The following is a 15653-nucleotide window of genomic DNA, read 5'->3' as shown; positions in this document are numbered from 1 at the left end:
TGTATCAGTATTTAAGCGAATATCATTTATTATCTTTATGAGCGTGGTCTCTTTACTGTGGTGCGGTCGGAAACCAGATTGAAAATTGTTAAAGTATCCATTCGAGCTTAAGAATTTGTTCAGCTGATTGAAGACAACTTTTTCAATGATCTTGCCTATGAAAGGAAGATTTGAGATCGGTCTATAGTTGTTTAATATGGTCTTATCCAGATTGCTCTTTTTCAGAAGGGGCTTGACACCTGCAGTTTTCAGGGAGTTCGGAAAACTCCCAGTGCGAAGTGAGGCATTTACCACTTCTAGGAGATCTGCTTCTAAGCTGTGTAACACATTTTTGAAAAAAAATGTGGGAAGTGCGTCAAGGGCACAGGTTGATGTTCCCTTTCAAGGGAACTCGAGCTGCGTCAAGCTGCGGGGAAAGCCCCTGCGTGTGTGCGTCATGAAGCACGTATGGAATCAGTCCAATGGAGAGACGGAACGTCATAGGCGGGTGACGTCATCGACCAGGAAACTATAAAGCACCCCCAAAACACAAGCGCGACAGCTTCTATGCCTTCAGTAAGCGCTATATGTGGATCTGTCTCAAGTGTTTTTGTCTGTTACTAAGCAGGAGTTTCACTATTTCAAAAAACTATATAAATATATATTATATTGAGAGACAATGGCGAGCGAACAACAGTTTAGGAAGTGTGTTCCTCCCTGCTCGCGCTATTTAACGGGCGGGGATACACACAGCCTATGTGTTGTTTGTTTGGGAGTGCAGCATGCCCAGTCAGCTCTCGAGGGGGCTGATTGTGAGCATTGCGAGCGTTTGCCTCTTAGAACGCTCCGCTCCCGCCGATCACTCTTTGAGGAGAGTGGTTCGGTTCGCGATCCCCGCGGATCAGGTCCCGCTTCTGCCGAGGCTGAGCGGCGACGTCATTCGTGGGGATCGCAGATGGATCCAACAGCGGGGCTTGAGACGGGCTTTGCCCTATCTCAGCCCTTACCTGTTTGATCCAGTGCCTCAGTCTCGGGTTCAGAAGCACGCTCTGCGGTTTCTTCCCCCCCGAACTGAGGCCCCAGTACTGCAACTATCCAGTTCCGAGGAGCTGGATGTTGTTAGTCTGGATGCGGGAGATATCGATGATTCGCCATCTCGTTCTCCCGAAAGTGAGGAGCTTATGGAGGTGCTCACTCGTGCTGTTTCTAAATTAAGCATTGAGTGGCCAGCTGTTAGGCAGGAGTCTAGAAAAAAATCTAAATTAGATGAAAGATTTTTGCCTTCCCGTTCTCAACCTCCACGCCGGTGCTTGCCCTTCTTCCCTTATCTTCACACAGAGGTTTCGAGATCTTGGAAAAATCCAGTCTCTTATCGAATTTTTAGCCCTCAAACTTCCACTTATTCAAATATGTTGGGGGCTAAATCTCATGGTTATGGGGCGATGCCCAAAGCGGAAGAGGCACTTGCGAGGCGTATTCGGCGGCCGGTCAAGCCTCGGCGTGCCTGCACACGATGTCCATCTTGCAGGCATACCAGGCTGACTTATTAAAGGACGTGAGTGACAGTCAAGAGGTCAGCACTGATGTAGTTCGCGAACTGCGTCAGGCTGCAGATTTATCTCTGCGCGCCACCAAGGAGTCGGCCAAGCTAATGGGCCGTACTATGGCAGCCCTGCTGGCCGCAGAGAGACATCTATGGTTGAATCCGTCTGGCATGAAAGAAAAAGACAAAGCTTTTCTTTTGGACGCTCTGCTTTCTCCTCATGGTCTGTTTGGTGACTCAGTAAATACCGTCATAGATAGATTTCAGGAAGAGAAAAAACAGTCGGCGGCGTTCCAGAAATTTATGCCTCTTAAAATTCATGTCCCCTGTACTGCTGGGCGGGAGCAGTCCAGGCCGTCAGTCAGCTCCTCACATAGGGCGCAACAGAAGCAGAGTGTCGCGTCTCGCGCTCCCCCTTCCAAACAGTGGGACCAGACGCAGCACTCCCAGCCGAAGTCTTCTGGCAAAACTGATCTGAGGACAGTTATTATTGCCAAGAAGGCTTCGGCAAAGAAGAAGTCCTGACGCCACAGGCGTCATATGCTGAGGGTGGTCCCTGCCGTGGGAGAGAGGTGTTCACCGCATTACACGGTGCCCGCTCTTCCTCGGTGCCCTCAGGGGCCCGTTCTGCCATCCCCGCCTTCATGCCGGGGCACAGACGGTCCCAGCGAGCGCTTTCCCGAGGGACGCTCGCCCCCTCTGAGGGGGGTCTCAGAGCAGTTAAGCCAGTCGTTCCCTGCCTGTGCGCCGTTACAGGGCGCTGTGTTTGCTGCTCAAGTTACACCAGAGGCCAGTCTCGAGAGACTGGTACCCTTAGTAGTATTTCTGGCAGAGCGGAAAAGCCTTCCAAAAATATCTCAGTGGGTTCTGCACACAGTAAAAAAGGGTTATGCTATCCAATTCAGGTGTCGTCCACCAAAATTCAGAGGGGTTCTGCCCACAGGTTTTTACAGCCGATATTTCATCGTTCCAAAGAAGGATGGGGGGTTGCGTCCAATTTTAGATCTGCGCCTGTTGAATCGCTCGGTAGGGAAGTTAATATTCAAGATGCTCACTATCAAGCAGATCGTGTCACAAATCAGATCCGAGGACTGGTTTGTCACGAGAGATCTAAAGGACGCGTACTTCCACATTTCCATCCTTCCACAACACAGGAAGTTCCTGAGGTTCGCCTTCGGGGGCGAGGCGTACCAGTACAAGGTTCTTCCATTTTGCCTAGCTTTATCTCCCCTCACTTTCACGAAATGCATGGATGCAGCTTTAGTGCCCCTGAGGCTTCAGGGCATTAGTATCCTCAATTACATCGACGATTGGTTGATTTTAGCTCAGACAGAGCAGATGGCGGTTCGGCATCGAGATGTCGTTCTCGCTCATATCAGAAAGTTGGGGTTGAGGCTGAATGCAAAGAAAAGTGTATTTTCTCCTTCTTAGAAGACCACTTCTCTGGGCGTCGTTTGGGATTCGGTCTCGATGCGGGCGCAACTTTCTCGCATCGCTTCGATTCTCTCAGCTATGAAACAAGTAAAGCTAGGCCAGCTACTCACTGTAAAACAGTTTCAGAGACTGTTGGGTCTGATGGCAGCAGCGTCCAACGTTATACCTTGCGGCCTGTTGTACATGAGACCACTACAGTGGTGGCTCTGAACCAAGGGATTCTCCCCGAGGGGAAATCCCCTCCGCACGATCAAAGTCACGCGGCGCTGCCTTCGTGCTCTGGTCATGTGGAAAGAAACTTGGTTCCTATCCAAAGGGCCTGTGTTGGGGGCTCTTTGTCGTCGCATAACGCTAACGACGGATGCTTCCCTCACAGGGTGGGGGGCGGTCATGAGTGGTCGTCCAGCCCAAGGTCTGTGACAGGACCATCATCTATCATGGCATATCAATTGTCTAGAGATGTTGGCGGTGTTCCAAGCTTTGAAACACTTCCTAGCGGACCTCAGAGGTCATCATGTGCTAGTTCAGTCAGACAACATGTCGGTGGTCTCGTATATAAATCATCAGGGGGGCCTGCGGTCGCGTCCACTTTACAAGTTGGCCCGTCAGATCCTTCTGTGGTCCCAGGGGAAGTAACGATCTCTGAGAGCTATGTATCTTCTGGTTATTTGAATGTGGTAGCAGACTCCCTGTCGAGGCAGGGGCCGAGGCCGGGGGAATGGAGACTCCACCCCGAGGTGGTGGAGCTCCTTTGGGTGAGTTTCGGTCGCGCCGAGGTGGACCTATTCGCCTCCAAGGAGACAACGCACTGTCATCTGTGGTTCTACTATATAGCAGTAAGCCATCCGGGAACTTCTCCCCTACTCCTATATGAATACTGATGTTTCGAACGTACTGCTTCCTTCACGTACTGTTTTCGCCTACTATATAGTAGGAAAGTAGGCACATTCGAACGCACTTAAGTCCAAATCTCGCGATAATTGGTACGTCACCCAGGTAATTCTCGCCTACTCTTTTGGATTAATACATACTTTTTCGCTCGCCTACTCTTTTCCCATACTAAATAGTAGGGAAGTATGCGGTTTGGAACGCAGCAAATATCTGCAAAATTAATCAGATCCAGTTCTCGCCCCGAGTGTAAAGCCTAACGTGATTGGTTGTAGCGAGAACGTGCTACTATTGGTCAGCTCAATGTGGCCGTTTTTTGATTGGCTTAGGTAAAGGGTGGGTGGAGTCCACAAATGCGTGAGGGGATTTACAAATGCACAGGAACCGATTCACAAACGCGTGAGGGGATCTACAAATCACAGGAACCGATTCACAAATGCACAAAAAACAGTTCACAAATAAATGCCAGGCAGAGTTGTGTTTGTGGTATAAACAACATTTGTAAATATATTTTTTATTGCAAATCTCATTCTATTTATTTGTGAGTTTTATAATTCTTTGTGAAACTCTTTACATTTATTTGTGGATCTTAATCTATTTATTGGTGAATTTGATATATTTTTGTGAATGTATTTACATTTATTTGTGGATCATAATCTATTTATTTGGAATAATGCAACAATTCTACCCCCATACTTAATTTGTAAGTTGATTTGTGATAGGCCCATCTGTAAGATTATACAGCAGATTTTTTAAAATTTGTTTTGTATCATATAGTATGTCAAGTTTACAGATGCAGAAAAGTTCCTGATATTAAAAGTGTTACGTCATCACTGCTCATTGGGATAGTTCACACCAGGGGCGTGTCTAGAAGGGGGGCACGGGGTGGCACTGCCCCCCCCCCTGAAATATGATTGGCCCCCCCTGGTGCCCCCCCCCCCCCCCAACATCATTGGGCTAGATTTACTGTCAACCTGACAATGCCCAACGCCATTGGATCAGAGCGCTGTCCATCACTGCTTGATTTGCGATTCGCAAAGCGGAATCACAGGTCCACGTTTTTCAAACAGTAGAGAGAGAGAAACACCTCCACACTTCACTGTTTATGGTATATACACACTCAATTACAGTATATAATTTGAAATATCGCACCATATGTTGGTTTGATTACTTTCATGTGTGACTGATCAAGCCAGTAACGTTAGATTAGCTAACGTAATTTCGGCAGATGACTTGTCAGTGTTATTCCGCGGCAGTGCGTCTACATAAATATAAAATAGATACATGGGTCATTCCTGGTATGCGGTGACTTTCCTGTCCCAATGATTTATTTACTCATATTTTCTCTAAAATGAGTCACATATTTATAATAAATGGCTTGTAGATTTAAGTATTCTTTACCATTTAATCAGAGATAATAGACATTAAAAATACTATTTTGTATTTTACACAATTTTAATTGATGTATGCATTCAATTATATCATGTCCTCAGTGCACAGTAATCAACTTCTGCAAGAAATATAAACCATGAAATGACAAAAACCTCAAAATATTTTTAAATTATGTTATAGACTTGGCTAAATTGCCTCTAATCATACATAAATCATGTGGAAATATAGGTCTTTTTCTTAAAATTTTCTTCAATTACTGCGTACCTGAAGTCATCTTCCACCCTGTTAGTATGTACTTTTTTGCCTTCCAAATCCAACTACAATTTCCTTCAGACCATTTTCAAGAAGTGAAATTTATTTTCTTTTACCTGCTGGAATTCAACTGTAAAAACTGAGGTATGCTTCAGCTCTCACTCCTAACTTTTTTTTTAGTTTTTGAAATGTTATCCTGCTTGTCCCACCATTAAAGTTCCACCCTGTTAGGCTATGTTATGGAGAATGTTTGTCCTATCAAAAAAATTTAAAAACAAATCTGACATAGTTATAAAAGTTCTGTTCATCTGTAGAAGGTTAGCTAGCTAAAAATGTTGATCACTCAAAGAACTATGGCTAACTTAGCTCAGAATTTCCAACCCTGTTAGATCTATAAACCTAACAGGGTGGAATGTTAAACATAATTGTTTTGCTTGTTTCAAGAAGAAGAAAAAATCTAAGATGGCATAAGGGACATATACTATGCAAGAAAAGCTCATTATTGTTTAACATTTACATTATTAACATGTTGTGATATACGTATATGTCCCTAACAGGGTGGAATATTTTTATGGACAGTGTCTGAACAATCTACCAATAATTATTATTATAGAGTCCCTGAGCTTGACCTATATGTCAAACATCAAACCTATATGTTAAACATGTCACTATTTTGATAGAATGCTAAAAACATGAAAATCATGCCCTTTTTTTCCCAACATTTATGAAGCCAAAATGTCCCCGCTTACCAGGAATGACCCACATATTACTTTATCTTTTGTTTTAAAGACTAAAGGCACTATAATTACAACTCCGTGTAATTTATACTGAATCGGTTTTTGTTTATTTTTACACCGCAACAGGACATCCAAGGTTTCTTTAAGAAGAAACCATGTCAGAGACAGATTTCATTCAGAGAACGTTCGCCAACACACCCACACACACACACACGCACGCACGCACACACACACACACACACACACACACACACACACACACACACACACACACACACACACACACACACACACACACACACACACACACACACACACACACACACACACACAGTGTTTGTGTTGAGAATAAAGCATGTTAAATGACTAAATAATGCCTAGGTGATGTTTTTTATTTATTAGAACAAAACTGTGTGGTCCAATCCATGTATAATCAAAATGATTTTCTGGCTCTTGTTCAGAGCCACATTTAATACCATCTATATTAGGTCACTGAGCATTGCAAAGATTTTTTTAAAATCGTGCTTAATATTTTCTAAACACGTATTTATTTCCATTGGAATTTTCTGATTTCCCATGGGCCCCCCCGGACTGGATCTTGGTCCCCCCTGTGCCCCCCCATTTATAAAATCCTGGAATCGCCCCTGGTTCACACAGATATTAAAATTCTGTTCCCCTTCGTCAGTCATAACGTACGCTATTGTGACTGACAAAGGGGAACAGAATTTTAATTTCTTTGTGAACTATCCCTTTATGGTAATGGGGATCTCGTTTGAGAGGTCAATCTACTTCAAGTGTACACTAAAAGAGCCAGTGCACATTGGCATGCAATAATTGTACCAGCTGCTGTGCATCATGGCACGAGCATATAATGACCTGCGTGAAGTTGGCCCCCCACCCAACGCAAAACGTCGTCAAACTATACTCAATCATTTGTGCTCCGTTTGTGTTGGTTTGTGCTGTAAAAAGTTTAGTTTGTGCTGTTTCGGTTTTTTAGATATTAAAAGAATATTTTTAGGTCATTCTGAGGTCACTCAGCCCCCCACATGCTCCAAATTCACCCCAAATAGGCTCGTTCGTTTGTGCTTCGTTTGTGCTGGTTTGTGCCGGTAAAATTTTCGTTTGTGCTGCGTTGGGTTTTAAAATATCGGAAAAAATTGAATTATAGACGATGACGTCACCAGCCCCCCCACATGCTCCAAATTCACCCAAAATAGACGCAATCGTTTGTGCTCCGTTTGTGCTGGTTTGTGCTGTAAAAAGTTTCGTTTGAGCTGCTTCAGTTTTATAGATATTAAAATAATATTAGGTGGTCATTTTGAGGTCACTCAGCCCCCCACATGCTCCAAATTCACCCAAAATAGTCTCGTTCGTTTGTGCTTCGTTTGTGCTGGTTTGTGCCGGTAAGAGCTACATCTTTGTCGCATCTTTGTCTTTCGCTTCGGAGCTAGATGGTGAATTCTGTTCCTGCTCTGCAATCTTATCGGAGAGTGTTTTAACTTCATGAACGAGTCTGCTTCTTCAGGAGAACGCCGCTTCAAAGCTGTTGTTGATGTTACACCGCAGACAGCGCTGGCCGCGATCTCACAGAGAGCCAAACAGCTGTTTTCAGAGCTTTGAATGTTGCGCATTCAATGAGAATGTGAGTGCTCACATCAGGCTTGCACTATTGTCCTGTTTGTAGCCGAGCAGTTTCCTGAAAGAGCATACACTGTTTGACACTGCGTCTTTTTGAATGTGACAGTGGCCACCAGAAAAGGGCTACTTTGGCTAATAGCACTGGTGATCTAAGGATTACAGTGTGCGTTCTCCGATGAGACCACTTCCTTGGGCCCCTCACTCCTTTAGCTCATCGCAAACATGTTGAGATTGTGTTCGTGGGTGGTTTATACTCTTTCATGAGAGCATGACCACATCGGCATGTTGTTCATCTTGCCTTTCTCGTGAGGGCTTGAGCGCTCAGCATGCCGTGTGCCATCGAGTTTGACGGCCATGTTCACTGCCTCGCATGCCTGGCAGCTTCCGAATGGGATTACTGGTCATTCTCATGAGGGATCAAGCATTTCATTCGGGGCTCCAGGGGAAGATCAGATAGGAGAGAGGGCTGTTACGCTCTGGAAATGAATATGCTGCTGATTTCCCACTATAATGGTGTGTGTGCTCATGCTGAATCAGAATCAGACTTGACAGCCACACTTTTCCGGGCTACTCTGGGGGCACTGTGCAACGCGTAATCGCCTTGCCCCGCCCACATGCCTGCCTGGATGTGTGACTTTGGCAAAAAACTTTGGCAGTATGGAAGCATATTGGCGCCAATATGGCAAGCCAAACATGCCAAAATCTGCAGAAAAAGTTTTTCCCCTTTCACTACCCTTGGTGGTGGGGTGGCTGTGTTAATTGCAGACTGCCTCTTCCCTGCATGTGATGGCCACCCTACAAGTCTGTGGAAGGCCAAAACACTCAATGCAAGAGGGAAGTTCTGAGTCGGGGTTGAGCTGCGCATAGTGACTGACTGTGGTTTAAGTCACAGCGCTGGGCCTCGGTCAGACGATGTCCACGCTGGTGGTTCAGGAGCGCCCCATGGTTAAAACTTGCATAGGGGTGAGACATCGCCAAAGTTCGATTTTTCGTGGCCTTTTTTCGTCGACACTGCTGGAGACTTTGCCCAGCGGTTCTCCACAGTTCAGAAGCAGGATATACTGGATATAAACTGGATATACTCAACTCTCTCTTCTCTATGCAATAACAACTCGTTTGGATATCATGCAATTACACTTACAACTCCCATTAGGATCCATACTGAAGTTATTTATCGCCCCCCAGGTCAACTGGGAAGCGTTGTTGAGGAGCTGGATGTGCTGCTGTCCTCTTTCCCTGAGGATGGCACCCCACTCGTAGTCTTTGGTGATTTCAACATTCATCTAGAAAAGGCGTATGCAACAGACTTCATCTCTCTTCTAGCCTCATTTGATCTCAAACGGCTCATCACCACAGGTACCCACAAGTCAGGCAACCAACTGGACCTGGTTTTCACACTCAACTGCATCACAGACAACATTTTGGTGAAACCTCTCCATGTTTCAGATCATTTCCTCATTACTTTCAATCTACAACTCACTAATCATGCTCCACCAACTCCCCTACCAGTTACTTTCAGACGTAACCTGCGCTCACTTTCTCCTTCCCATCTTTCCTCTGCTGTGTCATCTTCACTTCCCTCACCCTCACAATTCTCATCTCTAGATGTGAATACCGCAACAGATACTTTATGCTACACTTTAACTTCTTCTTTAGACAATATCTGCCCTCTCTCCTCCAGGCCAGCACGCGCTACTCCCTCTAACCCCTGGTTATCTGAGGTTCTTCGTGAACACCGGACCAAACTCAGGGCAATGGAGAGGAAATGGCGCAAATCAAAAGACACGTCTGACCTGAGTATGTATCAATCTCTGCTCTCTTCCTTTTCTGCTGATGTTCACGCTGCAAAATATTCATATTTCCACAGCAAGATCAACAGCGACTCTAACACACGAACACTTGTCAAGATATTTAACTCTCTCCTCTGTCCACCTCCACCATCACCCACCTCCTCTTTAACTGCTGATGACTTTGCTAACTTCTTCACCAACAAAACAACCTCTATCAGCAGTCAGTTCTCAACTCCACACACACAGGAACCCAAACCATCCTCTCCCACTACCAGAAACCTTCTCTTTACCTTCTCTCCGCTAACCGAGGAAGAAGTATCTAAACTTCTCCTCTCCAGTCATCCTACCACCTGCCCTCTAGACCCCATCCCCTCACACCTTCTACAAGCCATCTCTCCCACACTTCTACCAGCACTCACACACATCATCAACTCATCCCTCCACACTGGCATTTTCCCTACAGCATTCAAGCAGGCTTGGGTAACTCCACTGCTTAAAAAAACAACATTAGACACATCCCTTTTAGAGAATTACAGACCTGTCTCTCTCCTACCTTTCATTGCGAAAAAACTTGAACGAGTTGCTTTCAACCAAGTGTCATCTTTCCTGTCTCTGACCAACCAGCTAGATGTCAACCAATCTGGCTTCAAGAAAGGCCATTCAACCGAGACTGAACTACTGTCGGTCACAGAAGCCCTGCGGATCGCAATCTTCAGTTCTCATTCTGCTGGATCTTTCTGCTGCCTTCGACACTGTGAATCATCAGATCCTTCTGTCCACCCTCTCATCACTGGGCATCAAAGGAACTTCCCTCCACTGGTTTGAGTCCTATCTCACAGGTAGGTCCTTCAGGGTTACATGGAGAGGCGAGGTATCCAAAGCACATCAACTGAACACAGGGGTTCCTCAGGGTTCAGTTCTTGGACCGCTCCTATTCTCCATCTACACCACATCATTGGGACCCATCATACAGGCACATGGTTTCTCTTACCATTGCTATGCTGATGACACCCAGCTCTACCTCTCATTTCAACCAGATGATCCCACAGTAGCTGCACGTATCTCAAGCTGTCTGGCGGACATCTCGGCATGGATGAAGGAACATCACCTGCAGCTCAACCTGGCAAAGACTGAGCTTCTCGTCCTCCCTGCAAAGCCGTCTCTACAGCACGACTTCACTATCCAGCTAGAGTCATCCTCAATCACCCCATCAAGGTCGGTCAGAAATCTTGGAGTAATATTTGATGACCAGCTGACCTTCACAGACCACATTACAAAGATAGCTCGATCATGCAGGTTTGCAATGTATAACATCAGGAAGATCAGGCCTTTCCTAACTGAGCATGCAACACAACTTCTCGTCCAGGCCCTGGTTATTTCTAGGCTTGATTACTGCAATGCTCTTCTAGCTGGACTTCCATCATGTGTTACTAAACCTCTACAAATGATCCAGAATGCTGCAGCCCGCCTTGTCTTCAACGAGCCCAAAAGGGCTCACGCCACTCCTCTGTTCATCTCACTGCATTGGCTACCACTCGCTGCTCGCATCAAATTCAAAGCTTTGACGCTTACTTACAGATCTACCACAGACTCAGCTCCGTCCTACTTTCACTCCGTACTACAAGTCTACGTCCCTACCAGAAGCCTACCATCGGCCAAGGAGCGACGGCTTGTGGTGCCATCACAGATACCCCTTTTCCACCAAGGCAGAGCTGGTGCTGGTTCGGAGCCAGAGCCTAGTTTCAATTCGGTTCTTTGGTTTTCCACACGCAAAGCACCAGCTCCGAACCAGGAAAAGTGGTTCTTAAGTAGCACCAAATCATTGCTGGTCTAGAACAGAGCCAAGTAAGAACCACTTGCGTCAGGGGCTGGGGGCGGGGTTACCGTGACCAACAAGACGAATAGAAACTTGTGACCGCCATTTTTAAATAGCAGCTAGTCGAGCTAATAGCAGCTCGATTATAAATATCCGTCTATGTAAGTTACGGCGAGCTGCACAAACGCGTTGGACTCCGATTTTTTTGTAAACCCATGAGCATCCATAGTATTGCAACGTCCGTTATTGTTGATGGCTTGTTCGAGATGCATCGGAGCGGCGCGGACCGATCGGAGCTGCGGGAGTGTTTGGAGAACATACGACTCCTTGTGCTTTTAGATCGCTATCGCAGTGCTTTGATGTCATGCGGAGATCGATCTGCGAGAAGCCGATGCCTCTCGAACAAACCTGGCGTACTGTTTGGCGCTACCGCACTAGCGTTGCTGGGCAACATGAGACGTATACAGTGACGTAAGATCTGGCTCTGTTGTGGCTCTCTAGCCAGTGGAAAGGCAAATCGGTTCTTATTAAGCTCGTCAGTCGAACCCACTCTGAACCAGCTTTGGCTCTGGCTCTGAACCAGCACCCGGTTCTTGTTGGTGGAAAAGGGGTAAGAGAGGCACTAAATCACTCTCCAGAACATTCTCATTCACGGTTCCATGCTGGTGGAATGATCTCCCCACCCTCGTCCGTAATGCAGAATCCCTGACAGCATTCAAAAGACAACTGAAAACTCATCTCTTCCGTGAGTACTTAACATAAAAAAATAAAATAAAAAAAAATTCTTCTCTTTTAAATCTTTCCTTCCCTTTTAAATCTTCCCTTGTCTGGCTTTTGCTACTCTGAGCAATCCCTGAACTTTGTATTTTGAGCACTTCTTGCGTCGTTCTTCCCTCTTCACGATGACTCGCTTGCTTTAGTCCTCAGATGTAAGTCGCTTTGGATAAAAGCGTCTGCTAAATGACTAAATGTAAATGTAAATGTAATGAATGTTAGCCAAGCTTGAGTTATATTCAGGGGATAAGTTTCTCAATGAAAAATACACCGCCCCAATTTTATGGATTTTTGTTTTTTGGTCCCGCCCTCAATCAGTGATGATTGTCTCATTCAGTTTAGAGGAAACAAAAATCAGTTATCTTTAATTTATGGAAAGTTACAACCCAGATAGCAATGAGTCGGCGGACCACCGTCGGTTCTCCGGCGCCAGTAGAAGCGTCAGAATGGCGACATCGCAAACACGTTGGACGGCGCACCGCCGGCGGCAGCCGCTTTTTAAAAGCGGCAGCCGCCTTCATACCGCCTTCGTTAAGCGGCCGGCCCGCGGGCCAACCGCCGTTCCGCCGCCTTTATATTGAAGGCCGTCCTTCCGCGGCCCGCCGGAGGCAAACGCTATTTTCGAGCGCTCTGCCGCCGCTTATTCTGGCTATATATATATTTTTTTATTTATAGCATGCAGTTTAGCAAGAATAATGATTGCTCAAACCAGACAAATTTACAATTGGCATTTTTATTCCACATTTCAAAGTACAGTAACTGTCATTTAAACAAGATATTTCAGATCACTGAAACATAACAGAAAAATAAATAAATCAATATACTAACATGCAGGTTTCCAATTCAATTTTGGTTAAACAGCCTTACAAGCAAATTACAACACTTACAATAAGTGTTCATATAAAAAGGACAGCTCTAGGGTAAAAAATTACCAGTAAACATTATGACAAGTAAAGAGGATATTTGATACCAAATAATGTGCAAGATACCAAATAAATAAAAGTATAACTACATTTACAAGCCATTTCTAACAATATGATAAGTGGTAGTAATTTATAGTAAAGCTCTGGAGTAGAATAGGCCATTATAACGGCAATGCTGACCTGTGGCACAAGGATTTACAAGCTTTATTTGAAAAAGAAAAAAAGAAAGTAATTTCCACAGTGAGTGAGTGTAGTCTGACACTTCTGACTTCTTTAGGGGTCTTGATTCTACTGACTGCAAGATAAAGAAAGGATTCCAGTTGTCAGTGATTCTGGGGTGTCAGTAGTCAGTCTAGTTTTAAGTGGTCGGCTGTGGGTCCCTCTCAGCTGTGCGGCGCCTTTTTCTGCCTTCACGGTCAGATGCTCCTTTCAGGTAACGCGTAACGTTAACCTGGACCGCCTCATCAGTGCATCCTGGGTTGCCGGGTCCTTCCGGATGGCTAATATAGAAAATACAGATCTGTCATTTAATTGTAATTGCATGAGGACAATAGGACATACACATCTACTTAAATCTAAAAAAAATATCCAACTTACTTTGAACAATGGTCTTCAGGAACATGTCTCTAAAACATGCTTTATCCCCTACACCAAGCTGAAAATCCAAAAAAGTGTTACAAATTACATTTCTCTGAAGCTTCTCATAAATAAATAAAAAATGTGAAAGGCTAAGGATTCAGACTGTAATATATGCAGTATACAATCTTAAATTTTACTTTATATCTAGGTCTACTACATGTACAGGTAGCCCCAGTGGGAATTAAACCGACAACCACAGGTGCTGTTTGCAAGTTGTGCCTAATTGCTCAGTGCAAGCAAACGTCTTCAACATTGTTTGTTGAACTTGTTTCACCTGCTCTTGAAGTAAGATTTTACAATTCGTATTTTTATATGTAATATTGTAGTGTTTATTATAAATGATTTATCTGTGCACTTCATTATTCTTTTAAAATTCATGTAGCCTTATAATCTTTAATCAAATACGTTACCCTTCCCTCCCCCCTCGAAACGACTTCTCTTCTCTTCCGGTCATGTGCTATGGTGCGAGGGCGTGGCAACTCCCCTCAAACCGTGCTATGAGCAGAGATGGAGAAGAGGAGCGCTAGAGTAAAACCCTGCCCTCCGTTCAATATACCGTTTCACTTTTAAATACGTCACAACACTGGAGAAAAGTCGTTTGTAACTTCCGGTTCATGCCGACATCAAATAGAAGCAATAGTTTCCAAGACAAAAAAACTTCACAAATAACATCACTTACTTGTACTCAAACTCTTGGCTCGGTGAAGTGGAGTCTGGATTACTGGGGAGAAACCTGGTTGCGAGAAAGAGGAAACAGAAATTTGAAAATCTAACAAATGGTATAGTTTAGTGGCAGGATCACAAATCCAGCATCACAGCAATAGATTTTACATACCAGTTCAGCATTTTTCTGGTTTTCTGGAATCGATGCATCTTTCTAGAGTTTTTTTTTTCTTGAGACTTCCGAGATTCTAGAGTAGGGAATAATGAATGAAAGAGTCAGTTATCCACAATAAACAGAAAATAAATTACACAGATGAAATACAGGAAGATCAAATACACAAGTCAGACCCATTTACCTGCTCCCTTCATGAACTTAAAATGATGTTTCTCCCAGGTGCTGTGTGGAGGTGTGCAGAGGATGGGTAAATTGTTGCCTTTGTCTTTTTGCTGAGGTTAAATGGGGGCCAATGGCACATGCTCTCGCTGAGCCACTCTTGCGGAACCACTGCAAATGGCAGATCCTCCTCGTTGATAAACTGAACAATGTGAACCATCTAAAATAGAAGAACATTTTGCATAAAGTATACTTTTTGATTAATTTCCAGGCAAAATCAATAACATTAAAATGCTCACCCCTTCAAAAAAACTAGTCATTTTCACAAGTGGATCAACAGAAAACCATGTTCAGACAAACACAATCATATACATATACACACACATATATACATATAAACACATATATACACATTATATATATATATATATTATATATATATATATAACACCAAAAGTTAAACTTTCTAGATGTAAAGCTTTCTTTCTAGATGTAAAGCATTGGCGATTTACTGTAGCTAGATACATTTCAACATGTCGAACATGCTTGAATTCAGTGAGTAAAAAAGGCGAAGCAGCATGTGTTAGCTAACACTGTAAGTTAAACTAGACTAGCAGCATGGTTGTCGAATCAAACAAAACATCATTATGTTTAGTTAGAAAACAACACAAGTTATACTGATCAGTCTTTCTTGTCGTAAAGATTTTGCTAACGTTACCATTCCCACGTGGGCGGGAGAATTGTCCTTCAGGATTTGGTTACGTAAGTTAGTTAATTATTCGACTGACCAATACTATCTTAAACCACATACTGTAGTACTCACACTGGCATAAACATACGTAAATATAGTT

At 44.2% G+C, this 15653-nt stretch overlaps 1 long non-coding RNA gene and 1 pseudogene across 1 annotated transcript in view; one reads left to right on the top strand and one right to left on the bottom strand.

Annotated features, from left to right (window-relative positions):
* Positions 1-15653, bottom strand: part of LOC143757271 (uncharacterized) — a 158403-nt gene that overhangs the window by 29967 nt on the left and 112783 nt on the right. The window lies entirely within an intron of this gene.
* LOC143757152 (uncharacterized) lies at positions 8776-12585 on the top strand (annotated as a pseudogene).

Source organism: Siphateles boraxobius, unplaced genomic scaffold (genome assembly GCF_051911475.1).
Source record: "Siphateles boraxobius isolate OS27281-9 unplaced genomic scaffold, OSU_SipBor_1 30, whole genome shotgun sequence".
Taxonomy (NCBI): Eukaryota; Metazoa; Chordata; class Actinopteri; order Cypriniformes; family Leuciscidae; genus Siphateles; species Siphateles boraxobius.
This window is presented reverse-complemented; position numbering and strand designations above follow the sequence as displayed.